Raw genomic sequence first — 27467 nt, forward strand, 5'->3', positions numbered from 1 at the left:
GTCAATTTTTGGTAAATTAGATTAGACCCAAAATTAGAAATTAGTAACATGGACCCTAGGGTTTTAGTGTGTGGACCCAACTTTATTAAAAGGAGAGCACACGGCCTAGGTTAGCGCCACTTGCATTTTTTTGGCCACTGCTTACTAGTTCCTTTTCTCTCGGTTTTGAACGTTTTTGGAGCATGAATGAAAAGCACATTTTGAATTTTTTTTTTTTCCATTTCCTTTTTGCAAGCCCTGGATTCATGAGAATTTTTATTTGATTTTCGTTATGAAGAGTGCAAGGTTTATGTCCAACATGGTCACGGTGTGAGAGATTGGTAGCAGTAAGGTGTTGGTGAGGTGGAGTTGGAAGGTGTCACGAGCAGCAGCAGTATGCGGTAGCCACCTTGGAAGCAAAGCTGGAAACTTTAGAAGAGAAGCAGCGTTGAGGAGAGTGAGCTGGGACGTGTTGGAGCAGCTACCGTGTCTCGGCCTGGAGCTGTAGCCGCCACGAAGGAGGTTTTTAGAGTGATGTAAGTAGAGAAAGAAAACAAGGGAAGAACGGAGAGGGAGATATGGAAGGCTACGGTTGAGGAGAGAATTCATTTTCACGGAGAAGGCTGGAACGTTTTTATTCTTCTTGGAGTTTATCATTGAATAAAAAAAAAACGAGGATTAGCTTTTGTGCTTGAGTGTTTCGTAGCTTTTCTTTTGAATTGAAGGTTTGAGAAATGAGGAAGTGATTACGTGGAGCAAGGTAGAAGCAGCAGCGTTGCATGGTGTGCACGGTGATGATTCATGGAGAAGGGTGTGCACGGGAATTAATTAAAAGCTCAAGTCTTTTCTTTGCTGGCACGGTGCATTTACATTTCGTTTGCATATGCTGATTCAATTGCACGGAACATTAATTGGTTTATTTCCTAGCAATGTTAAGCACCTTTCATTTATATTTATTCCAGCAATGCAGATTTTCTTTCTTTTAAAAGGTAGGTGGATGGTGTCTTTATTTTTATTCAGAGAATAAAAAGAGTGGATTAGGATGAAGTATAGGATGATGGGACATTTGGCAGCAATTGTTGAAGGATGAAGAGGTGATTAGATAGGGTAGGTGTATTGTGTATGGTGATTGATTTTGAGAGAAGAAGTTTTGAGTTTTTGGCTGGAAGAGTGGCCCACGGGTATTGGATGCATTTCCTTTATTTTTTTTAGCATGAATGGATAACTTAGGAGTAGCAAGGTACGGTGATAGCTTCAATTTTAATTGCTTTAAATTCCTTTTGCAAAAGTGAGTAGACCATATGCGATTAAAGGATTATAGAAGTTGGAAGTTCATGTCTGCAAGGAAGAAACATCCAAATTGTTTTGATATTTTTTCTTTGCTTGCCACATAATGTCACGGTCATGGAGTAGTTCCTTATAAGCAATTACAATTTTTAATTTCTTTTGATAGATGAATGAGTGGTTAATGGTAGAGAAGTTTTATTTTCTTGCTTTCATTTATATTCGTTTGTGTTTGATTTTCATTTTTAGTCAAATTGCATTCACAAACCTTTCACAAAACCCCCCCTACATGTTTGATCTGAGACTGAACCAAATTGGTCCTTGAGAGACGACCTAGGAGTCACTTCCTAGTCTATACTGCATTCTTTTATGCACAACTTTTGTTGGGAGGTGCGACCCTCGCAACAAAACTGTTGCTTTATTGAACGTGTGATGGCCTGGGAAGCAACCCTAGATGGAATAAACTTGCATAACAAAACTCATTTCAATTACAATATGGTTTAAACATCAAATGATATCAACAGATTATAAACTTACCCTTTACCATAGGGCTCAATCCATGGTCGATCATGGAGGGGCGGGTCAAGATCTTCAGCATCACCACTTGAATCTGGATCACCAAGTGGTGTGACAGTCTCAGAAGGAGGTACAGAAGATGAGGAAGGTATAGAAGTAGGGTCAGGGAGAGGAGTGGGGGTAATAACAATAGGGGGAGGAGTGGGGGTGGCAATAATAGGAGGAGGAAGAGGGTCTGCTGCAGGGGTTGTAGAAGGGTGTGCTGTAGGAGGAGGAGAAGGGTCTACTGCAGTGGTAGTAGAAGGGTGTACTGCAGGAGGAGGAGTAGGGTCTACTGCTGGTGTAGGAGTCTGTATACTAGGGGTAGGAGGAGGCCCCACAGATGATGAACTACCGGGAGCAGGGGTAGGTAGTCTAGCAGGCACCCTAAGTACATACTTTGGTGCCTGCCGTTGCCTCTTTGTAGGCCTTGCTACCCCTTTTCCTTTATCAGGACGTTGTGAACCTTGTCCTGTCATTACTGCATTCAAATGGTTACAAATAAAGCGAAAAAATATAAATAAATAAAGAAGGATGAATTGTTTTCAAAGTCAATGTATAAGTAATTGCATACAACTTAAAGATGGTATTTTAGATAATGGTAATGAAATGATAGTCCAATTTGCTACAATAGATGTTCAACATTCAATCATCGTCATCATCATCATCATCTTCATCTTCATCTTCAGCATCATCTTCTTCTTGTTCTTCTTCTTCATCGTCATCATCATCATCATCTTCTTCTTCTTCTTCTTCTTCTTCTTCTTCTTCTTCTTCCTCTTGTTCTTCATCACCTTGTATTGTTGCTTCTAATTCATCTCCATCACCATCAGGGTCGACCAATGCGGTTATACGTTCAACTTCGATAATTTCTTGTGATTGTGACATTTGGTCAAGTTGGTAGGCTACATCTTCCTCAACTTCATTTGAGTCTATGCGACCTCTAGGCTTCGTTTGTATTGCTACGGCCCAACCACGCTTGTCAATATTGCGAAATGGTGGATATGGCACATAAGAAACCTGTCTGACATTACATGGTAGAATGAAAGGATCAAAAGGCCCATATCTTAATCTCTGGTTCAGTTCGACAATATTAAAGTGTGGATCGACTCTAGTACCAGCTCTAGAAGGATCAAACCATTCACAATAAAAAAGTACCACTCTATTTGGAGAAGTAGTGCTTGTTGTACTCTAACTCATATATTTTATGAATGATGCCGTAGAAATCATCATAAGACCCCTCTGTTAGGCCCTTGACATACACACCACAATTTGATGTTTTCTTTCCTTTAGACCATTCATGTGTATGGAATTTGTAACCATTGATGAAGTAAGTGTGCCATTCTTTGACACATCTCATTGGCCAATTGGAGAGATGTCTTAACTCTTGAACCGTGGGAGTTAATGCCTGATTAAAAACCTACAAAGGTACTAACAAAATTATAAAAGCAATAGTCAAATTAACCTTTCTCTAAACGTAGGGAAAACTACGGACCTGATTTCTAAACCAATGGGGAAACTCTGAGTGTATTCTAGCAGAAGTATTTCCTTCTACGACTTGCTCAGCCACAACAAATGAGCTGGTACAAATGAAATTCATTAGTGTATAACAATTAAACCGTTTGATAGATTAGAGATGGATGATGACATACTCAAGGTACGGCTTTACTTCACTGCAATTGATCAAGACATGGACATGAGCAGAGTTGAATTCAGCATCAGTTAACCAATGAGTGAATTCTTTCCCTGCGTGACGGCCTGATTGTCGGAAAACTGATAATGCACCTTCACGTGGTTCAACTTGCCATTGCATTTCATTTCTGACATGAGTGGGGGACAACATGAAGTTCTTGAAGTAATGTGAACAAAAATAAGTTGTCTCTCTGTGCAAGTAAGCTGCACAAATTGAGCCTTCCACTCTAGCTTTATTTTTAACTGAGCGTTTGGATTCTCCCATAAACCTTTCAAAGGGATACATCCACCTATACTGCACGGGTCCCCCAAGCCAAGCTTCATATGCAAGATGAATTGGCAATGTGCTCCATTGAATCAAAGAATGCAGGAGGGAATATTCTTTCCAATTTGAAGAGAATAATCGGGATATTTTCATCCATCTTTTTAAGGGAATCTTCCTTTAGTGTCGTGCAGCACAAATCTTTAAAGAAGTTACTGATTTCTATCAGTGGATTTAACACGTGCATTGGCAAACAACTGAACGCAAGAGGGATGAAAGTCTCCATGAATACATGACAATCATGACTCTTCAACCCTTGAATAGTACCGTTCTGAACATTGGCACATCTGGACAAGTTAGAAGCATATCCATCTGGCATTCTAAGCTCCTTGATCCATCCACACACTATTCTTGTCTCATCTTTTGACATGGTGTAATTTGCTTTTGGTTTAAATAATCGGCCGTTACCTTGTGCCTTCAACTCTAAGTCTTTTCGTCCACAATACAAAGGTAAATCTTTTCTTGCTTTCTCATTATCTTTTGTCTTACCTTTAACATTCATAACTGTGTTAAAGACATTGTCAAAGAAATTTTTTTCTGTGTGCATGACATCGATGTTGTGTCTTAGCAAGTTGTCCTTCCAATAGGGAAGTTCCCAGAATATGCTTCTTTTAGTCCAATTATGCCATTCCCCAAACCCTTATAGCCTATTCTGACCAGATTCAGTCACTTTTGGATAGTCTTTCACTCTTCTCCACACGTGTGATCCAGTCAACTTTGGCGGGGGCATATCCGTTTCAACTTGTCCTTTGCAAAATGCCTTTTTGTTTCTTCTAAAGGGGTGATCAATGGGCAAGAACCATCGATGGCAGTCAAACCAACTACTTTTCCGGCCATGACTCAATTGGAATGACTTTGTATGTTCCATGCAATGTGGACAAGCTAATCGACCATGTGTGCTCCAACCAGATAACATGCCGTACGCTGGGAAGTCATTAATAGTCCACATCAAGGCTGCCCTCATAAGGAAATTTTGCCTCCTTGAAACGTCATACGTCCAAACACCATTCCATAACTTCTTCAAATCATCAATCAAAGGCTCCAAGTACACATCAATCAATGATTTGGGATTAGATGGACCTGGTATTATACACGATAAAAACATGTAAGGCTTTGTCATACACATCTCAGGTGGTAGATTGTATGGGGTAACTATCACGGGCCAGCATGAATACGGTGATGCAGACGCCTGAATGTACGGGGTAAACCCATCAGAGCATAGACCAAGTCTGACGTTACGTGGTTCACTAGCAAAGGATGGATGTTTACGATTGAAGTGCTTCCAAGCTTCACCATCAGAAGGATGACGCAAAAATCCCGGAGTTTTGTTACCATCATGCCATGTCATGTGTACTGATGTTTGCATTGAAGTAAACAATCTTTGTAATCTTGGAATTATAGGCAAGTAGAACATGGACTTTAATGGAATTGGTCTTTTTTGCCTCCGTCCAGCATGCATTGTCTGATATCGAGGTGAGCCACAAAACTTGCATTCAACCAACAATGCATCATTTTTGCCACTGTCATTGTCATAGAATAACATACATCCATTAACACAACAATCAATCTTCTTGACATCCAATCCCAACCTTGAAACACATTTTTTGGCCTGGTAATAGTTCTTCGGCATGATATTGTTTGGTGGTGTTAAATCTAACATCAATTTTGTATAGAAGTCCACTGCTTGAATGGGAACGTTCCAATTAGATTTCCCAGCCATGAGTCTAATGCACACTGACAATTTTGACTCAGATGAACCTTCAAATACAGGTAGATTTGCCTCTGTCAGTAAATTGTAAAACCTCTGCGTCGTTTCATTTGGAGGCTCTTCATCATGACTATCGTCTGCTTGTTCAGCATGGTGACGAAGAGCATTGTCGACCATCTCTTGCATGTACGCAAATTGATCTATCTCACATGTATGTACAACAGTATTCGAACCTGATGCAAGCCGTTTTTCAGCTGCAGTGGAGGTCGAAGGAATTTCTTCACCATGAAATGTCCAAACCGTGTAATTAGGCATGAACCCTTTTTGGTAAAGGTGAACTTTGACGACTTCATCTTTCAAAATCCTTGTACATTCGCACTTGATGCATGGACATCGAATCCCTCCATCAAGGGCATAATATTGATATCGTCGGGCTGTCTCCACGAACTCTTCAACTCCGATGACAAAAGATTCCTTCAAACCTCTCCTTCCACTATAACAACGGTCGTACATCCATCCACGATGGTTGACAAAATGGGCCATGTTCTGTGACAAGCCAAACAAATAAAAACTTAGCCAAAACAACAACACTCCATGTGACATAAGTAATAAACCTATTACTACTCAAGTCAAACATGGAAGGCAATTTGAACACTATGGTCATAGGCATTCAATAAGGGCATCCAAAGAGAAGTCCTCCGTATCGAAATGCCTTAGACACACTAAGGGGCTGTGTATTAAAGTTGGAGGAGACAACTTATTACTACTGAAGTTCTCTTGTCTAGAGTACTTCCAAATATTTTGTAGGTTCTAAGTGTTTATAATATTTTTACCCTTCTCATTGCATTGAGAATGTGTGTAGTACCATAAATGAAAGACAATATACATGAACATACAATATAGACATCAACATAATTTAGGCAATCAAATATCTATAAAAGCATGGATATATAATACATATTAACATAATTTAGGCAATCATATAGCTATAAAAGTATCTACTGACAATTAGTGTGTAGTACTGTGATTCGTTGTTGTTTCAATGTTTAAACACCTTTAAATTGATGATATTAAGTTGCTTGAATCATCACTTAAGCTTTACAAACACTACCAATCATTTTTGGGTTTTAAAGCACACTTTTAAAGTCAATTTTGTGGTGCAGTTTTCGTTTTCAGTGCTGTTTGATTTTGTATACTTTGTATTTTCGAATTGTGCACTCATTTCTATCTATCTTTTATGTCTTAAGACTTGTGTAGATAGTTGTCATACTGTTTTGGTTACTACTTTAATACACTATGCATTATGACCACTTTTAGTGTATTCTACTAACTAGTTTTAGGTTCTAGGGTGTCATATTTTGAGTTCTACGTTGTTTTTCTAGTGTGAATTTCTAATTAGCATTGTTTTACCATCCTAAACTTGTTAGGACAGTTTGTTTGAAGTTTCTTAGGCTAGTTTAGTGTAGTGATCAAAATTTGACCATTCTAGTGCATTTCTAGTACACCTTTTGAGGTTTCAGTTCAGATTTCTGGATTTTCAGGCTTGGAACAAGTTTGTTTGTTGATTTCATATATGTTTCAAGTATTAACAATCAGTAATACACACTGACATTCAAAATATGTGATTAAGTTCATCCAACTCTGATTTTACATTATGGAGTAAAAGTGAGTTTCTGGTCTACTGTGGTGCACACTGTTTCTGCCAGTTTTGTTGTATATAAAACTTGAGACAAGTTTCTTATGTCATATTAAGCATGTCTGAAGTGATAGTCATTACAATCAATCACAATTCTGCAAAAAACAGTAGTTGAGTTGATTTAAATCTGGTTTTTACTATTGTATCAGAATTTTATGAGCTTTGCAACGTGCTGCATCTTTGCCATGTCTTAGGACAATTATTAATCACCTAGTTCTTATTCAGCAACTAGTTCTAGTTGATTAGGATGTTTCTTGTACATTTCATTGAACCAGCCACCATTGAATCTGCTGTTTTTCTAATTCTGCATCAATGATTAATGCATTTTCTGCATTTTGAGCAACTGTCACAGTGATTTCATGCATCACTGTATTTCAGTGCAGTGTGAGCATTTAAACAAGTTCAATTAGTCATTTCAAACTTCTGACCACTGTTGATTTGGTCCAATTTCATTAAATCTTCAAAAGCATAGTTTGACTTCCCATTTTTTTCCTTAAAATTTGAAACTCAACCAGTCATATACTGATTCAGTGGTTTTTGGCACAGTTTGGTTGTCTATATACATATATTTGTTAGGTAATGGATTGCAGGGAGTTATTCCGAAGAGTCTAAATGATCTCGAAAATCTTCTTGTGTTATTTCTAGATCGTAATAGTCTTGGAGGTACTATTCAACTGGGATCTAGAAATTGTAAAATGTTGTCTATTCTGTGTCTTTCTCACAATAACTTCAGTAGGGGTATACCACCAAGCTTAGGGAATTGTACTGGCCTAATAGAGTTTTATGCTACAGCCACTAACTTAGTTGGCAGTATACCGTCAACCTTAATTAGGACTCGTTAGTTGTAGGTTCTAAGTCTAAAAACTCTTACATATTTGACAATCAAATTCAAACAATTCAAAACAAAGTTTGACAAAACTCAATGTATACAGTATCATAAACTCCATTCAACATAACTTAACATTCAAAGTGGACATTCACAACATTTTATAACAACATCAAATTCATGAAACAAGAATGAAAATAACATATCACATATAATCATGCAATTTCAGTTTAGGTGACCATACCTTCGCCTTTCTTATCCTTTCCTGATCAAGTCTTCTTTGTAGACTCTCTTCCTCTCCTTCTGCCCACAATAGCTTTAAAAAATCACCTAAGACATCAAATAGAAGTGTATTTAAGGTTATTCATTAGATTTTGTTCCATTAATTTAATAACCACAGCAACAGTTTAAGCATTACCTAATAGTATCCAAAAAGGAATAACAATAACCAACTAAAACATCACCAAACAAATTTATCATACTGCACCAGAATTCAACAAACCAAATTCTTTGAATTTTGACAACTTTTGGCCAAAGAAATTAATCAAACAGTAGCTTAAACAAAAATTATGCACTAGAGAAAGTCCCTACTTGGGTGGTTTGATACTAAAACACGTATGGAACAGATTTAAACACACACCTCAATGTTAAACCAACTTTGTTTGATGATTTTATTTGTGTTTAAACTCTAAAATGAGTTATAAACAGCTTGCAGCTCAAAATCACTACTCCGCTTCCAATTTAACTCAAAAATTGATGGTTTAGAAAGAAAATGTTAATATAAACCAAACTATGAACCAATGAGGTGCATAAGACTTTACTTTTAATTCTTTCTTCGTTTTTTAAACTTTTCCAAAGTGTGAACAAAGTTCAAATGAGAAGATTGAAGAGTGCTACTAACAGGTATCAAGACAGTGAGGTGTTGGGTTAACTTCAACAACACTTTTAAACCATTCAATCAATATATATCAAACTTCATTTCTAATAAACACTTTTAAATAATTAAAAATAACATAAGCTCCCCAACCATACAATTCAAATAATTCATGACAATTAAAAATCAGAATCAATTATCAGTTACCTAAAGAATGTGTTGAAACATATTTCTTTGGTGCAGAGAGAGTAACTCAAGCTCTTCTTCCTCTGGTCCAACTCTCCACTTCACTAAGGATTGTCACATTCTTTGTTTGAGAATGAAGAAACCATCAATTAATCTCTGCCAAAGCAATGAAACTAGACAAGTTGTTATCACTTCTCTTCCTCTGGTTGCATACATTTTTACTTATGAATACATATGTCTAGTTTCACTAAATCCAAATAAGAAAACAAAGTCCTTGACTGTGACAAGTTACAGTGTCTAGTGTTTAACTTAGATGTGTATATAATGATATTTTGTAATTGAATTATCCTTACACTAACACAAAAAATTGTCTTTTACATCAAATGATCAAATTGGTACTATATATCTAACAATGGAATTCACACGGTACTCTTCTCTTAGAAATCAATCTCAACATTATAGCACCATAAAGAACATACAATTATTTTCATAACCAATTCACAAAAACACATACATATGAACTTAACTCAAATCAATAACCAATCCGAACATGTAAAGTTACTTCCACCATGAGGCATGGCGTTAAAATTTCATGATGACTTCACGAGCTTTGGAATCAGGCAGCAAAAGGTTATCAGTTAGAGCACTGAGTTTGGGAATTAAAATACCCCACACTGTTTAGACACTACTCCAGAAATCCAAAATTGGTCAGTGTCTCAGTACTACACCCACGGTAAACATTTACTGGTCCCCAACACAGCCCTTTGTTTTTTTTTATGCAGAAAAACCCATTAATGTTTAAATTTATTATGTTTTTTATGCAGAAACAACCATTAATATACACAGTAATTGTTGTAAAAGATGAGATGTATAAAATGAGATAAAACATGTTATGAAATGAGAGGTTTTTTTTCCTTAAAAAAAGTTTTAAGTTTTATTTAGGTTGTTGGTGATGTGTTTTTGATTAGGTGTGAGAAATATGAGGAGTGAGAAAGAACATTTAATGAGAACCCCATCTGAGATTGACCTTACACTGCAGGGCAGGGCTCAATTATTCCTATGTAAATTCAAAAAATATATATTCACTCATTTTATTTTATTTAATAAAACATACTATATAAACATATTTTATTATTGGTTTCTTATAATATATAGTGTTAATATATAAATTATCTAAAACTTTACATAAATCAGGAGAATCATTTACATTAGGGTTTATAAGTTTTTATATTTTATAAAAGGTTATCATAAAAATAAAATTTAAAAACCCATTATTCAAAATTTAATTGGAAACAACTTAATAATTTTTTGAATTAGAATAAAATTAAGAATAACACAATTAAGTTCCTCTATCATACAAGCTACACCTCTGAGTATATTCTCATTTGTAGATTTCTTATGTAAATGAACTGTGTTTCTCTAAAAATGCATGTGAGTACATTCTCTTGTTCATGGGACAGAAGGTCCTAGAATTTGTTTCTTCCAATAAAATAAAATAAAATAGTGTCCAAAAATAAACTAAAACAGAAACTAAAAAAAAGTTCAAATGGGTGAAAACAAAACCTGTGATTTCCCAGCTGGGTAAAAAATCAGAATGGTAGAGCATCCCATAAAAGTAATTGTTTATTGGATTGATACACACAGGTTTGACGAATAAGGAATGGTTAAAAACTTGTACAGTAAATTCAATGGTCAAAAGTCAGAACTTAAATCATTAATATATCTCAGCAGCTAGCTAACAGTTTTTTCAGTAGACATAATTATGAAATTAACTCATCTAGATTCTCACCTTGTGTATATATAGAGCTGTTAAAAACTTCTTAATAAGAAAGTTAACACAGTGTGAATAATATAGTTTCAAACACCATGATTGAATTTTTTTTAACATCTCAGCATTACTATATTCTTTCAGTCTTTGAAATCTATATTTATTTTCTTCATATTCAATTCATTTGTATCATGCAGCTTGTGGATTGGGTTTGGGAAGAAGGGATGCTAACTATTTATATCAGTAAAAAAAGTCAGATGTTAAACCAGAACAAGTTAATGCAAATTAGTAATATGTTAATCAAATGACATTAAATAATTCACTTTTGAACAAATTTTGAGCATATTATATGTATCCAACAACAGAACAAGGTGATTAATGTTGATGATTGTTAAATCCAGCATGCTGAATAATCCTTAAGGAAGAAAGATACATGGAGATAAAAATGCAAGCCAAGAACTGATATGTACGAAAACCTAAAGAAACAATAGCATTCACGGTTTAAAATGAAACCAAAATATTTTGCAGTTTGATAGGAAAAGAATGTCAGCAGAACCTGACATCATAATTTAAGAGGGCAGAGTGTCCATATCCAAGCAGGAATAGTGGGTTCATTTTTTGAATCCCAAGAAAACAAACTCTCATTATCCTTCCTGTCTCACCCTAGCTAGAAAGGGACACATCAACACAGTTGAACAAAAATGTCAAAAAAATGAATCAAACTTTTTTATGTTATTTTCTTCTGGGGTAAATTCTCCTCACTCTGTTCCTTCTTAGTCATTGTTGTACAGGCTATTCGGATATGGAATTGGAATTCACTTGCTTCAAGTAGAGGACCCCAGCAACATTCCAAGAAAGAAAGAAATTAATCCGAAAGATAATCACATATCATTCCAGGCAAGGTTTCAGTGTGAAATAAAATTTGTTTCATAGCATTACTTGAAATTAATTACAGTGTGTTTGACAAAATGACTGAACAAAAGGAAACTGACATGGTTTGTTTGGTTTTTGTGATGAATGAAAACAGTGTGAAAGCATGGGAGCAGTGGAGAAGAAGCTTGAGGAAATGGAGATAGAATACGCGCGTGGAACGATGGAAGAAGGCGGGATCAAAGTGGATCAGTTGTTTTTTCATGACCCAGATGGGTTCATGATTGAGATATGCAACTGTGATATCCTTCCCGTGATTCCCTTACCAAGTGACATGGTTAGGTCATGCTCTATAACGAACCTTCAGATGCTTCAACAGAGACAGACACACCAAATTGTGAAACAGGACTCAGCTTTAATGTTATCTTGAGTATTTCACTAGTTATGCTTATTGAAATTGGATTTTTAGGTGTACCAGTAGCTTTTTACTCTGATCCAGTATTTGTTATCAGTTTTCATAATCAACATACATTAGCAATCAAAATGACTACTTTGAACAATATTTTCTATAAAAAATCATATTGCACAAACTAATTCTGAGCATACATTGAACAAAGTCAGAACACATTCTTCTTAGCTTTTATAGTTCATCAATGAAAATGACAACTTACCTCGACGGTAGCCCCTTCAATAGCCTCTGAAGCGGTAGTGGAAGACCTTGTCACAGAGCGACACTCCCCTGGTTGCGCCGCCTCGTCTACGCCGCCTCCTCGAATATCTTCCCTCCACAATGGTAGCCTTCAACTGAACCACCCACCACCTTCCTCAGCTCAGAACACTGCAAAACGCTACAAGAAGAAAGGTTCCACCACTGACGCCTTCTCGAAAACAGTAACAGGAAAAGAAAATGGGATGGGAGAATGGGAGACTTCACCTATAATGGAGGACTGGGGAAGAATCGTATCCCAATTATGGTTAGGGTGGGAAGCAGTCTGCACACGCGACACAGTCAGTTCGTCGAGGGAGGAAGGGCACAGAATCTCAATATTGGGGAAGAAGGGGTTTTCGCGAAATGAGGGGAGGGAAATATGTCACTTTCTAATTTCATATACATCATTCACTTACCGACGGTCATCTACCTTCGGTAATCACTCCTGTGCATTACAGACGGCCATTACCCTTCGGTAAAGTGATACTACACAAGCCTTCGGAAAAGCCTTCGGTAAAATACATTTACCGAAGGCCACAAGGCCTTCGGTAATTAGCCGTCGGAAATAATTATTTTTCCAGTAGTGATCATGCATCGAATGAGTTAAACAATGCAAGCATTAAGCAAAGAGGAAAAACCCTAACTAATGATGAAAGAAAGCATAAGTCTTAATTAAAAGATGTAAAAACAGATTCCATATATGAGAGTTTCACAAGATTACATTGATTCCCCAACAAACATACAGAGTTTAGTTCACCATATTCATGGTGAACCTAAATGAATTACAATGAAAGAATGAAAGAATAAACCCAAGAAAGAGAAGAGGAGAGCTGTCACCATCTCCCAATCTACCCCAAGGGGTGGAAGAGAGAGTGTTTGCTTCGTTTCTGCCAAAGATACAAACCCTAGGACGTCCTAAAGCTTATATACTATTCCAAAAATACAGAAAAATTAGGCCCAAGCCCATAAAAGTGCCAAAAAACCAGTCCAAGCCCATTTAGAATGGCGCTCAACGGTATTTTACCGTTGAGCGGTACTAGCGGTTGATCCATTTTGCCCCCCAGCTGCTGTTTTGCCCCTCAGCGGTGATTTCGGCACCTGAAAACTGCCGCTCAGCGCCAAATTTTCGCTCAGCGCCACTCGGTCAGACTTTTTCTGCGTTCTGGTTGGTTTTTCAGCATTCTGGTTGACTGGTTGACTTTTCTGGTTGACTGGTTGACTTTTCTGGTTGACTGGTTGACTTTTCTGGTTTCTGGTTGACTTTTCAGCACTCCAATCATTCGGTATTTCAATTCTTCTTTCAAATCATTCAATTAGCCTACAAAATGAAGGGAATCTTGCACAAAACCATTAAATTCACTTTCAACTCTCTTATTCTCAAAACTAAAGCAAAAATATAAGTTCAAGCTAGTTTCTAAGTCTTAAAGGTTGCTTTTGGTATCAAATTTAAGCATAAAAATAAGGGTTTTTCAACCGTTATCAATCTTCAACAAAGAAAGTAATAACCTTATATCAATACAGATTTATCAATATAATGAATGATGAATTTGGAGCAATATTGCTTAACTTACCAATAGATCTTGCCAGATGAGATTCCGATCAGCCTCAAAAACATGGTCAAAGGATGGAGTAAGTATAGAGATACGATCACGTGCTAGTACTCCAAGGTAAGACCTAAATACATCTGCATTTGGGCCAGATGCAACTCCAGTGACCACGTCAATAATGACAGGTGTCCTCTCACCTACATTTCTTCTAAAAAAAGCTGTCGTAACCTCGTTGCTCCTCTCGTCCGTTTAGAAGTGGTGGGGACTTCATCGCCTGACGAATGAGGTGACTTAGCCATATATCTGTCACAATAAATAAGATGAAATATAAATAAAACACTTATAAAATAACATATATTATTTAACAAAAGCCATAAATATTTACACAAACATGAAATTCATACATATGTAAAGAACAAATAATTACATATGTAACATGCAATATATTCAAGCAAACAATATATTCAACCAAGAGTAAACATATATTCAAGCAAGCAAATAATTACATATGTAACATGCAATATATTCAAGCAAACAATATATTCAACCAAGAGTAAATAACGTCAATTGGTCCCAAAATCTATCTATCTTGTTATTTTTTTATGTCTTATATTTTGTTAACTACCTTGAGTTACACTCTTTGAATCAATTCCTTGAAAAATACCCAGTCTTTACTTTTTTAACTAACTTCACTTCCATTCTTTGAATTCCTTTCTTCTAAAAGATTTAAATTCAAAAATAAATAAAAACCTAAATACATTTTCAATCACTTAACACAATTTAATCATCCCAAATTCCCAAACATCAAAGTTTGTTAAAAAAAATAACTCAGCTTAATTTTTATTAGATAACAATGCTACAATTCAACGTGTCAGTCACTACATTGTACATTTCTAAATATATAATTAAGATTTCACCGTTTTTCCCTATCAATTGTTTATGTTCTTTATGTCTTAATCCAACTCCCAAACCCTGATGGAATCCTGCCTGATGTGTCTCTCAATGTCCTCTTTTTGTAGTTTTTCACATTTTATTGTGCACGTATTTTAGCTTGTAAAGAGCATGGGTTACTATAAATACCCAGCTCCTCTCTTGTATTGGTACTTTTGAGATTAATGAGAATTGAGTTTTTCTGAATCAGAAACTATTCTCTCTTGAAAGTCATAGGCTAGAGAGTCCAAACACTCCCTCTAGCCACCTTCAAAGCACCTCTCTCACTTTCATTTTCCATTCCACTGTGCTTCTCTCTCATCACACATCCTCACCGTTACTTCAATCCACTTCAGCATAGTGGCGTAACACCTCTTGGCCACGCGCCCTCCTTTGTCTCGCGCACAACATCACCACCTCTTCATTTCATTGCCACGAGGAACATTTCATTTCTCACCAATTCTCTCTCGCAGAACCACGTCTCTCGTCCATTTCTCTCTGGAGAGCTCATCCTCGCAAGCCTTCTGCTTTCATCACAGTAAGCTTCGACACTCACATTTTCTTCTCAGATTTGCATTTTCTCTTTCCGCATCTCCTGACGACATCTAAACCTAGGGTTTCTTCATCATTTTGTCTTTTCCTGCCATTATCACCATTTGTTTTCGATTTTAGCCGATTAAAATCACTCTTGATCCGTTCCAATCTTTTTTCACCTTTCAATCTTCATTTTGAACCGATTAATCGGTTCATATTGGGTTTCCTTCCATTTCTAGGGTTTCTATCGAGTTTAACCCTCTATTTCTTGTTCTTCTTCGAGATTTTGTCATTTTTCCGCTGCGTTCATCTCTGGAGGAAGCTTCGAAGGAGCTCACGACACGCACATTCGTCATCTCCTTGGACGCTCGTCCATCTGTTGGTATCAGAGCTCAGGTTTCTGTAAGACAACAATATAACAATAATAAAATTTGGGAAGGAGAATGAAATGACATTATAATGGTTTTCGTAATCCTCTGTAAAAAAACGTCCTCCAAATATTCTGAGTATAAAAGTTCATATAACAGAAAAGGAAATGGCAGCAGTGAAGAAATGCACAGGACAAAAAGAAGAAGTTAGAGAATACGTAAATGACAGCACCCTCTCCCTCCTCTAACAAACTTCTATTTAATGAATCCCCGTCCAATCATAATCATTGAGTCTAATATTCTTTTTCCTCACGCGCCTGCTTCCACGTGTTTCTTCCACCCTCATGTTTCCATGGTCTTCCCTCGTTACAATTCCTCCTCCTTTAAAATTAACCTTGTCCTCAAGGTTGAATGTTGGATAGGCTTTACGTAAGGCACTTTCATCTTCCCATGTAGGAGGTGATTCTTCTAACCCTTCCCATTGGATCAAGAACTGTTTTACTATCTTATTCCCTTGCATAATTTGACGATCTTGAAGCACAGTAGCAGGTTGAATAATAGGGGAGTCTCAGAATCAATAGTGAGTGCTGGAACATATTGTTGAGTATGATCTCCCCTGCAAGGTTTTAGTTGAGAACAGTGGAAGACAAGGTGAATTTTTGCTGTTGGGGGCAACAACAACTTATAAGCAATAGAGCCAATTCGTTCAATGATAGGAAATGGGCCAAAGTATTTCATGCTTAATTTCTGATTCTTTCTTAGGGCCACTGAATTTTGTCTGTACGGTTGTAACTTTACCAGCATCATATCACCAATCTGAAAGTCCATGTGCTTCCGTTTGACATCAGCATATTTTTCATGTGGTGTGCTGTGATCGTAATAAATTCTGTTTCAGTTTGCTAATCATTTCCTGTCGCATCGTAAGGTCATCTTGAACTGTTAGAGGATCAGAAGCATGAGGAGTGTATTTAGTCAATTGTGGAAGATCTCTCCCATAAACTACCTTAAATGGAGTCATACCACTGCTGTGATGATAAGCAGTGTTGTACCAGAACTCAGCCCAAGGTAAAAATTTGACCCATTCTTTAGGAGACTCATACGTATAACACCTTAAATACATCTCCAAACATTTATTAAGAGCTTCTGACTGTCCATCAGACTGAGGGTGGTAAGCTGTGCTCATGTGCAAGGTAGTTCCACTTAATTTGAATAAGTGTTGCCAGAATTGACTTACAAACACCTTATCCCGATTTGAAACAATGGTCTTTGGAAACCCATGTTATTTGATGACAGTTTTGACAAACGCTTCAGCTACCTGTTTACTGTTGTAATCCGCTTTCAAAGGACAGAAGTGAGCGTATTTGGAGAGTCGGTCAATCACTACCATTATCACAGTATAGCCTTGAGAATTTCGAAGGCTGGTGATAAAGTCCATTGCCACATCCTCCCAGATCTGAGTTGGCACCGGTAAAGGTTGTAGTAACCCCAAGGGAAGAGAATTAACTGATTTTTCCTGCTGACAGATCAAGCAAGTCTGAACAAAATGTTTCACATCCTGCTGCATTCCAGGCCAATAGAATTGCTGAGCAAGTCTGCTAAATGTTCTTGTGATTCCTGCATGCCCACCGATAGGAGAATTATGAAATTCTTTAAGCAACTTGTGAACTAATTCAGGAGATGCAGGTATGACTATCCTGTCCTTCCACTAAAGTAAGCCATCATGGACTGCATAATGTGGAACAACCTGCTTGTTGGCTACACAATCCGTAATGATTTTTTTTGCTTCTTCATCTGTATTTAGAGCCTTTCGTAATTCTGGTAGGAAATCTAGTTGGGGCTGTGACCATGCCATAAGAAATTATTTGGATAAAGAATCAGCAACCACATTGTCCTTGCCCGATTTATATTCTATCGTAAAATCGTACCCCAGCAATTTATGTAACCATTTCTGCTATTCCGGTGTTTGAATGGCCTGTTCAGTGAGACTTCTTAAACTTCTTTGGTCTGTTCGAATCACAAATTTATGCCCTAAAAGGTAATGTCGAAACTTGGCTACAACTTCAGTAATGGCAAGAAACTCCCTTACGTAAGCAGATTGGCGTTGAAGTCGGGGGTTCAATTTCTTGGAAAAATATGCTATGGGATGTTTGTTTTGAATCAACACTGCTTCAATAGCTGACCCTGAAGCATCAATTTCCAACACAAAAGGAATGGAAAAATCTGGAAGAATTAGCACAGGGGCTTGAGTAACAGCAGCTTTTAAAGCATCAAAAGCTTGAGTGGCTTCGTCAGTCCATATAAAACAGTCCTTCTTTAGAAGATTAGTTAGAGGTTCAGCAATAGAGGCATTTTGCCTAATAAATCTTCTATAATAACCTATGAGTCCCAAAAACCCTCTCAGTTGCTTGAGATTGGTGGGAACTGGCCATTGCATCACAGTTTCAATTTTGTCCTTATTCATGGTCACACCTTTTCCAGATACTTGAAAAATGTCATTCATGAGGGCTTGAAAGGTGGCAGGGGCATTGGTTAAACCAAATGGCATGACCAACCATTCATAATGCCCTTGATGAGTTCTAAAAGTTGTTTTGTGGCTATCCTCCTCTTTAATCAATATTTGATGATACCCAGACCTTAAATCTAGTTTAGAGAAAAATTGTGCCCCATACAACTCATCAAGTAATTCATCCACAATGGGAATAGGGAAACTATCTTTAACTGCTATAACATTCAAAGCTTTATAATATGTGCAAAATCTCCAAGTATCATCCTTTTTCCTAACCAATATGATTGATGACGAAAACAGACTGGTGGATGGAATAATAATTCCTTCCTGTAGCATCTCTGAAATCATTTTCTCAATTTGCAACTTTTGATTGTGAGAATATCTATATGGACGAACCTTCACAGGTTTAGCACCTTCAACTAAGGGAATAAAATGATTTTGTTGCCTATTAGGGGGTAGTCCTGTTGGAAGGTCAAAAACTATTTTGTATTGATGGAGCAACAATACAATTTCCGGCTCCATGTTCTTTGGAAGATCCAGCCATTGATCTTGTATGGTGGGAGAGGTTTGAACCTGCAAGGAGAATAACTTAGCAATTCCTTTGGTATGGCACATTCTCTTGAAGTGGTTGAATTGAGCTGGCTGTGGCAGGGATGAATGATCTCCATGCAGAGTCACAAATTTATTCCCAACATAAAATTTGATAGATAAGCTGCTATAATCAGAGACATGAGGTCCTAAAGTTGCCAACCAAGCGGCTCCTAACACCAAATCAGCTCCTGAAATGGGAAGTAAGTATACTGGCAATTGCAGCAAGTGACCTTGAATCTTAACTTGTAAGTCCTTGATGAATCCTTCAGCTACCAAGGCATTACCGTTGCCCACTAACACTTGAAAATTGGGAATAGGCTCGACTGGAAGTTTCAAATAGTGAGCAATTCTGGGTTGCAGGAAATTATTTGAGCTTCCACTATCTAATAAAACCTGGACCATCATGCCATTGATAGACCCTTTAAATTTCATCGTGCCAAGTTCTGAAGACCCTTTTAATGCATTGTATGAAAGGTGTTGTTCCACGATTGATGGAGGTTCAACCTCCACAATGTCCTCCGGAGGGTCATGTTGGACATCAATAGGAACCTCTTCATCCAATTGTAAAACAAAATACTGCTTATTGGGACACCTATGATTCATGGTGAATTTCTAATCACATGTAGAATAGAGGCCCTTCTCCCTGCGTAATTGCATTTCTGCAGCAGTAAGTTTTTTTATGAAATTGGGTGGGAACTGGATGTAGATGACTGCGGTAAGGATAATAAGGGAGGTAAGGGGGTTGATCGTATGGATTGTGAGGTTGTGAGGATGGTGTTTGTGGCTTGTGTTTTGGGATAATAGGAAGTGTTTGGTAACCTGGTTCTGGGAATGTACTTCTCCTCATATAATTTGGCTAAGGACACAACACAGCAGAGAAGTGGGGTTTTGGGCAATGACATCACGTTTGAGATCTGGTTTTAAGCCTCCTACAAAGCAATCTAGGAGAGCCTCTGTCGTGATGCCTTGGACATGGTTGGCCAGAGATGTGAATTGCGTATAATAGTCATGAACAGATGATGTTTGGGTGAGTTTAAACAAGGTGGCCCTGGGGCATTCATATGGTGAAGGACCAAATTCAGTTTCCAAAGCACGAGTAAAAGCAACCCAAGTTGGAAAGGCATTGGCGGATTTTGCATCTGAAACCAAGGGATTACCTCTTTCTCCAAATGAATGGAAGCTATGATCAGACGTTGATCATCGGTTGTGCGGTAGTAATTGAAAAACTGTTCTACTTTGAAGATCCATTGAAGAACGTCAGTACCGTCAAAGCAAGGAAAATCAATTTTAACATTACGCACTTGGAACGGTGGTGGCTCAGTGGAGGGTGGTGGTTTCGTTTGAAGCAAGGACCCCAACGTAGATTCAAGTGTTTGAAATCTGTTTTCTGTATCTTGTTCCCGTAATGTCAAATGTTCCATCCACTTTTGTAACTCTCGCTCACGTCTTTCCATGGCCTCCACGATGCGACAAACATCCGCAAGAAGGTCCTTGAGACGAGCTATTTTAGTAGCTAGTTCTTTCAGTCTCGTGTTTTTGGCCATAGTTCAGAGAATGAAAGCACCAGTGTAAGACAACAATATAACAGTAATAAAATTTGGGAAGGAGAATGAAATGACGTTATAATGGTTTTCATAATCCTTTGTAAAAAAACGTCCTCCAAATATTCTGAGTATAAAAGTTCATATAACAGAAAAGGAAATGGCAACAGTGAAGAAATGCACAGGACAAAAAGAAGAAGTCGGAGAATACGTAAATGACAGCACCCTCTCCCTCCTCTAACAAACTTCTATTTAATGAATCCCCGTCCAATCATAATCATTGAGTCTAATATTCTTTTTCCTCACTCGTCTGCTTCCACGTGTTTCTTCCACCCTCATGTTTTCATGGTCTTCCCTCGTTACAGTTTCGTTCACGCTTCAGAGGTAAGTTGTCTCGCGTTCTCTGTCTTCAATTTCTTTTTCCTTTTCCCGTTGTTTTCTCTTGATTCCGAGTTGAGTTGTTTCGATTCGGTCTTGTCTGATTCATAATTTTTTTGTCATTTGATTCTGTCTTGATTCTGAGTTTCTGGTGCGCGTTTCTGTTTCGCGTCTCTGTTACGCTTTCATCATTTACGTGTTGTTCATCATTTTCCTTTAATGTCTTGATTTGTTTTTCTGATTTAAGTTGTTGTGAATCTTGTTTGTGTTTCGTGTTTTGAATCTCTTCATATCTGTTTAGGTTTCCAAGTTGCGTTTCCTGTGCTTGAGTCATTACTTTTGAGTCTTAGTTCATTTTAATTCGGTGAATCTTCTTGTTTGAGTCTTTTAGTTTTGAATTCCAATTCTGTTTTGTCATAGTCATCATGTGATAACGGTTGAAAAACCGTTATTTTTATGCTTAAAATTGATACCAAAAGCAACCTTTAAGACTTAGAAACTAGCTTGAACTCATATTTTTGCTTTAGTTTTGTGAATAAGAGAGTTGAAAGTGAATTTAATGTTTTTGTGCAAGATTCCCTTGATTTTGTAGGCTAATTGAATGATTTGAAAGAACAATTGATGTACCGAATGATTGGAGTGCTGAAAAGTTAACCAGAAACCAGAAAAGTCAACCAGTCAACTAGAAAAGTCAACTAGTCAACCAGAAAAGTCAACCAGAATGCTGAAAAACCAACCAGAACGCAGAAAAAGTGTGATCGAGTGGCGTTGAGCGGTAAAATACCGCTGAGCGGCACTTTTCAGGTGCCAAAATCACCGCTGAGGGGCAAAAACAGCAGCTGGGGGCAAAATGGATCATGCGGTATTACCGCTCAGCGGTAAAATACCGCTGAGCGCCATTCTAAGTAGGCTTGGACCGGTTTTCTTTTGTTTTTATGGGCTTGGACTTGTTTTATGTCATTTTTATGCCCTATTTAAGGACTTGCACGTCCTAGGGTTGGTATCTTTGGTTGGGAGGAAGCAGAAACACACTTTTCACCCCTTGTGGGTAGATTGGGAGATGGTGACAGCTCTCCTCTTCTCTTTCTAGGGTTTTTCTATCTCTTCCATTCTTTCATTATTGTTCATCTAGTTTCACCATGAATATGGTGAACTAAACCTTGTATTGTTGTTGGGGAATCAATGTAGTCTTGTGAAACTCTCATATATGGAATTTGTTTTAACATCTTATATTAAGATACATGCTTTCTTTCATCTTTAGTTAGGGTTTTTCCTCTTTGCTTAATGCTTGCTTTGTTTAACTCATTCATTGCCATGATTATTGATTTTGTCGATATGGGAACGTACGGGGAAATCTAGATCCGGGGAATTTCCCCCATTAGCATATTGGTTGCCTTTAAGCTCCTGCACTTCAGAACTAATTACTAGGAATGCTAGGAATTGTATGAACTCGTAATTAAGGATAGGCCTTCTTGCAAGGTGTTTTAGAGAGTGGCATTAGCAATTGATGAAAAGAATGATAAATTGCTTAAAGTATATGAGAGTGGATAAGATGAAATTGATAACCCCAACAACATACTCATCCATTTAATTCATTAAAGTGTTTGTTTTCCTCTTTTCCATTGATCAAATTCATGCATACATGTTTAATTACTGTCTTTTGCATTTAAACCTACAATCAATTGTTTACAAGTCTTAAATAATCAACAAATCATATAACTAACTAGGCTGTGAGTCCTTTGGGAAAACGATACTTGGTCTTACCTAGTTTTATTACTTGATACGATTCGGTCATACTTGTCGATTGTTAAACAAGTTTATGGCGCCGTTTTTCGGTGTTCATAAATTTGTCATCATCATGTTAGCTGATTTTTCTTGTTCATAACGTCAAGTTGTACTTCTTATTTGATTTGTGTTTGTGGTGATCTGATTGTATGTTCAATGTGCATACCGTATGACCTATGACATTCAATACTGAGACCTCGGATGCATGAAATGAGCAACAGATCTGATTTGAATTTTCTGTTGTGAACTTTTGGTTTTAATAAGCTGTTGAATCTGAACATTGAAGCTATTCTGCGTTTTTAAAATTAAGCTGGAATGCTGAGATGTCTAGTAATAAAGTGCCAACCAGAAAAGCCGTGATATGCTCAGCATTAGCTTGGTTGTTAGTGTGAAAGTCACAGCAGAAATTACTTGCAAGCAGTAGGCCGAACTGCATATTTCATTGCTTGAGTTTTTTTGTTTTGTTTTTGTTCATTTCAGTAGTAGATCATTGCTGGAATTTTGTATATTCAATCCTAGAGTCATTGCCAACCGTCTTTTACACTTTCTAAACTGCAGAACTAAGTTGTTTCAATGATTGTTAATCACTGTTTTGGTCCAAAATGAAATAAAGGCATGAGTTGAGTAAATCAGTTCAAAAGAGGCAAATTCTGAAAAGAAAAACAAGGAACTGAACATGTGAATTTGAGTAAAAGCCTATGAAATTGCGTAAACTGGACTTGAATGATCAAAACAAGCATCATTAAACTTGTTCGAGTGGAGTTTAGTGTGCAATTGTTGGACAAGTTCAATTTTGCATCTGAAACCTGTGTTCACCAACCAGTTCTACAATTCCTTGCTGCATTTTTTTTATTTGCTTTCTTAATCAGTTCTAGATCCCTTGTTAGGCTCTGTTTGCGTGCTCACCTTATTCTTTGCTTTGTTTCTTGTTTGTCTTGATTGACTTTCCTGGTTTTGTCTCAATGCATGTTCATTCTATTTTGTTGTTCTTTAATTGAGATTTTGTAATCTGGTCTAGAGTTGATTTTGAGTCAGTTTCTCTGCTGTGCTGTCAGTTTCATTATCTGGTGCTTACATTGTTGGAGGTTGTCCTGTTCTGTTCTGGTTTCTGATTTTTGACCTTAGCCTAGCCATTCTTGATTGAGAAGCTTTTATACTTTGGTTTCTGGAATTTGAAAGAAGGTTTGTGTTGGTAGCATCTTAGATGGTGGTGGTCTAAAAGACTTTCAAGCCTTGAACTGCCAAGGGAGAATCTCCCTTCCAAACCTTTCATTTTTTAGTGCTTTAAGCTTCCAGAGATAGACCTGATTTTTGTGAGTTTTGTGTGGTTGCATCTAAGAACCAAATTTCTTGTTGAGAGATGTTTTTGTTTTAAGTGCTGAAATAACTTCTGAACTTGCAATGTGCTGACCATTTAGTTGTGCAGATTTTGTTCTGATTAACACTGTTCAAAAGCAGTTTGTACGTGTGGGAAATCTAAGACAAAAATACCTACAGTGGAGAAAAAGGAGCTTTGTTACCTGCATAAACTACACCAAGCTGAATAGGGAGTTTCTTCATTCTGTTGTGTAGTTTCGTGTTAGATTTGTGCCTGATTAGAAATAGTTAACCATATTTGATTGAATATTATGCTTGGTTATCATATGGTTTAACTTTTCCTGAAAATTGAATTTGGTTTAGCAAGTTTGGACATCCATACATTAAGTGATAGTGGTGGTCTAGTGTTATTGTTGGCTTAACAGATTTAACGTAGGCAAACTATTTCTTTGAGTCAATTCAGACTAATAAATTGGATGTTGTAATTGTTGTTTGGAAGATGCAATGATCCTTTAAGGGTTCAAAAACACCAATGTAGGGAGAAAGTTTAGATTAAGGCTGGGATTTGTTTTCTGTGTTGATAATAATCCAATCTGAACTGTGCTGTTATAAATACTGATTCTTTTGTTTCTCTGGGATCTTGGTGTATGGATAAACTGCAGCATTACGTGGGATAGGAGTTTTTTCCTGAAAGGCATTTAGAAGCAACACAACACTTGCACACAGTGAAGGCCAGAGAATAAATGGAGTTATCTGGAGTTTAATTGAGCAATAGTAGAATCTCAGGGGAAAGCTTGGAAAGCTTGGAAAGCTTGTGCAGCCAAAAGAAAGCGAAGTTTCTTTTATAATGCATATTGTTGTCTCATGCAATCTGTTTGACTGAACACTGATCCAAGTTATCAATAGTGTTTGTAGGAGTGAACGAAGCAACTTCCTGATTAGGCTGAGAGAGGTAGTTGAAGGCCACATTTTGATCAAGTGAAGCCCTGTAGCAGTGAACTGTACCCAGAACATTCAAGAACAAGACTAGTAGCATAACTTGTTTTTTGTGAATTTGTTTTTGTGTAATCTGGTTTGTAATAGGCTAGTGTTAGCTTTTTGATTGGGTTTATTCTGCATTGTAAAAGGCCATTAAGGTCCAAGTGTTTTGGAAGAGTCCTTGGTGCTCTTTCAACTCTTGGCAACTTTTCTTGATTGTTTGAACTTTAATTTGTGTTTCACGTTTAGGGGTGATTTAGGCTAAAAGGGATTAAACTCTAAGCCTTATCACATTAGAGTCCGAGAGTCTAGTCTTTTAATTGTGCTTAATTGTTTGTGATTGTTTGTGAGTTGTGTTCTTTGATTTTAAAGGTGATTTTTTTGTTTAAAGGGTAACTAGAAGTAACCAAAGACATTTCTGGCAAGGTAAGATTTGGTACTTAAGCAGTCTTCATGACTCACCTCTCTTACCTGGGACTTGTCTAAGTGTGAATCTTGTATACCTTTCACACAAAGAAAACTTTCAAAAACAAAGATGTCTTGTTATAGTTCATATAGGTCTTCTAGGTTAGATAATGTTGATGAAATGTTTAAACAAGCTAGGAATCTTTCATCCTTTGGTAAAGACATAGGTGCATTAACATACCTAGCTTGGGAAAAAGAAATTGATAAAATAAATCCTTGGTTTTATGGAGAGAGTGAATATTATGTTCTTAGCATATATCTCTCTAAGTTAGAAGAGCATGCAAGTGAGTGGTGGGATGAAAGACAATATCATGTTAGGAAAGGTAGAAAGTCCTCCATACTTGATTGGCATGATTTAAAAGCTTGCATGAGAAGAAAGTTTGTGCCTTCAAGCATTAAAAGAAACCTAGAACTAATTAGGGATTGCATTGATGATGGAAAATTATTTCTTGAGAGTTTAAATGATCATGGGTTTCTTCGTAGAGAACTAGAATTTGGGGCAAGACTTAAAGAGATCAAGGATAAGAAAAGAGAAAAAGAGATTGAGAGAAAAGAAAAGGAAGAAAGGAAATAAGAGAAGAGAGAGAGAAGAAAACGAGAGAAGAGAAGAGAGAAGAAGAGAGGAATTAAGAAGAGAAGAAGAGAGAAGAAGAGAAGAAGAAAAGGAAGACGGAGAAGAAGAGAAAAGAAAAGAAGGAGAAAGAAAAGAAAAAGAGAGAAAAGAAGAAAAGAGAGAAAGGCAAGAAAGAGAGAAGAAAGAAAAGGAGAAATTGTTGCTTATGACAAATTCTATTCTTTCCAAGACTATATAGAACCTAAAAGGGAAGGTTTCCAAATCTTTACTTCTTTTTCAATCATGGTTTATTCTTCAAATATGGACTTCTCTTTCAAACAAATTGTCATCTCATATTCTATGCAAACTTTTTCAAAATATGACAATTCAAATCTTGAATTATTCTTATCTTTTAGGAAAGAAATAACTCAAGACAAAAGTGAATTTGGACTTCTAGAATTTCCAAATGTGATAAAACAAAATATTAGAAGTCCTTATTTCCTTGATTTTATAGAAAAATTCTTTCTTGGATTGATATTAATTGAAAATATATTTGATGTTTATTGCAGATTTGTGTTTGATCCAGGAGGACGAAAAAGTGGATATAAAAGAATAAGGCCACTCCGAGATGGCCATGCTCCCAAAGATTGTGTGGAGCTTCTTCATAAGGCGATTGCAGAATTTGAGGACAAATCTTTTTTTTAAGAGGGAGGGTATGATGGAATCCTGCCTGATGTGTTTCTCAATGTCCTCTTTTTGTAGTTTTTCACATTTTATTGTGCACGTATTTTAGCTTGTAAAGAGCATGGGTTGCTATAAATACCCAGCTCCTCTCTTGTATTGGTACTTTTGAGATTAATGAGAATTGAGTTTTTCTGAATCAGAAACTATTCTCTCTTGAAAGTCATAGGCTAGAGAGTCCAAAGACTCCCTCTAGCCACCTTCCAAGCACCTCTCTCACTTTCATTTTCCATTCCACCGTGCTTCTCTCTCATCACACATCCTCATCGTTACTTTAATCCGCTTCAGCATAGTGGCGTAACACTTCTTGGCCACACGTCCTCCTTTGTCTCGCGCACAACATCACCACCTCTTCATTTCACTGCCACGAGGAACATTTCATTTCTCACCAATTCTCTCTCGCAGAACCACGTCTCTCGTCCATTTCTCTCTGGAGAGCTCATCCTCGCGAGCCTTCTGCTTTCATCACAGTAAGCTTCGACACTCACATTTTCTTCTCAGATTTGCATTTTCTCTTTCCGCATCTCCTGACCACATCTAAACCTAGGGTTTCTTCATCATTTTGTCTTTTCCTGCCATTATCACCATTTGTTTTCGATTTTACCCGATTAAAATCACTCTTGATCCATTCCAAACCTTTTTCACCATTCAATCTTCATTTTGAACCGATTAATCGGTTCATATTGGGTTTCCTTCCATTTCTAGGGTTTCTATCGAGTTTAACCCTCTATTTCTTGTTCTTCTTCAAGTTTTTGTCATTTTTC

At 37.1% G+C, this 27467-nt stretch overlaps 1 pseudogene; it reads right to left on the minus strand.

The window, feature by feature from the left end:
- Nucleotides 1-255: 255 nt before the first annotated feature.
- Nucleotides 256-6083, minus strand: LOC148202077 (uncharacterized; annotated as a pseudogene).
- Between the last annotated feature and the right edge of the window lie 21384 nt (nt 6084-27467).

The sequence above is a fragment of the Vigna umbellata genome, chromosome 3 (assembly GCF_029865625.1).
Source record: "Vigna umbellata cultivar VRB3 chromosome 3, Vumbellata_1.0, whole genome shotgun sequence".
NCBI classification, from domain to species: Eukaryota; Viridiplantae; Streptophyta; class Magnoliopsida; order Fabales; family Fabaceae; genus Vigna; species Vigna umbellata.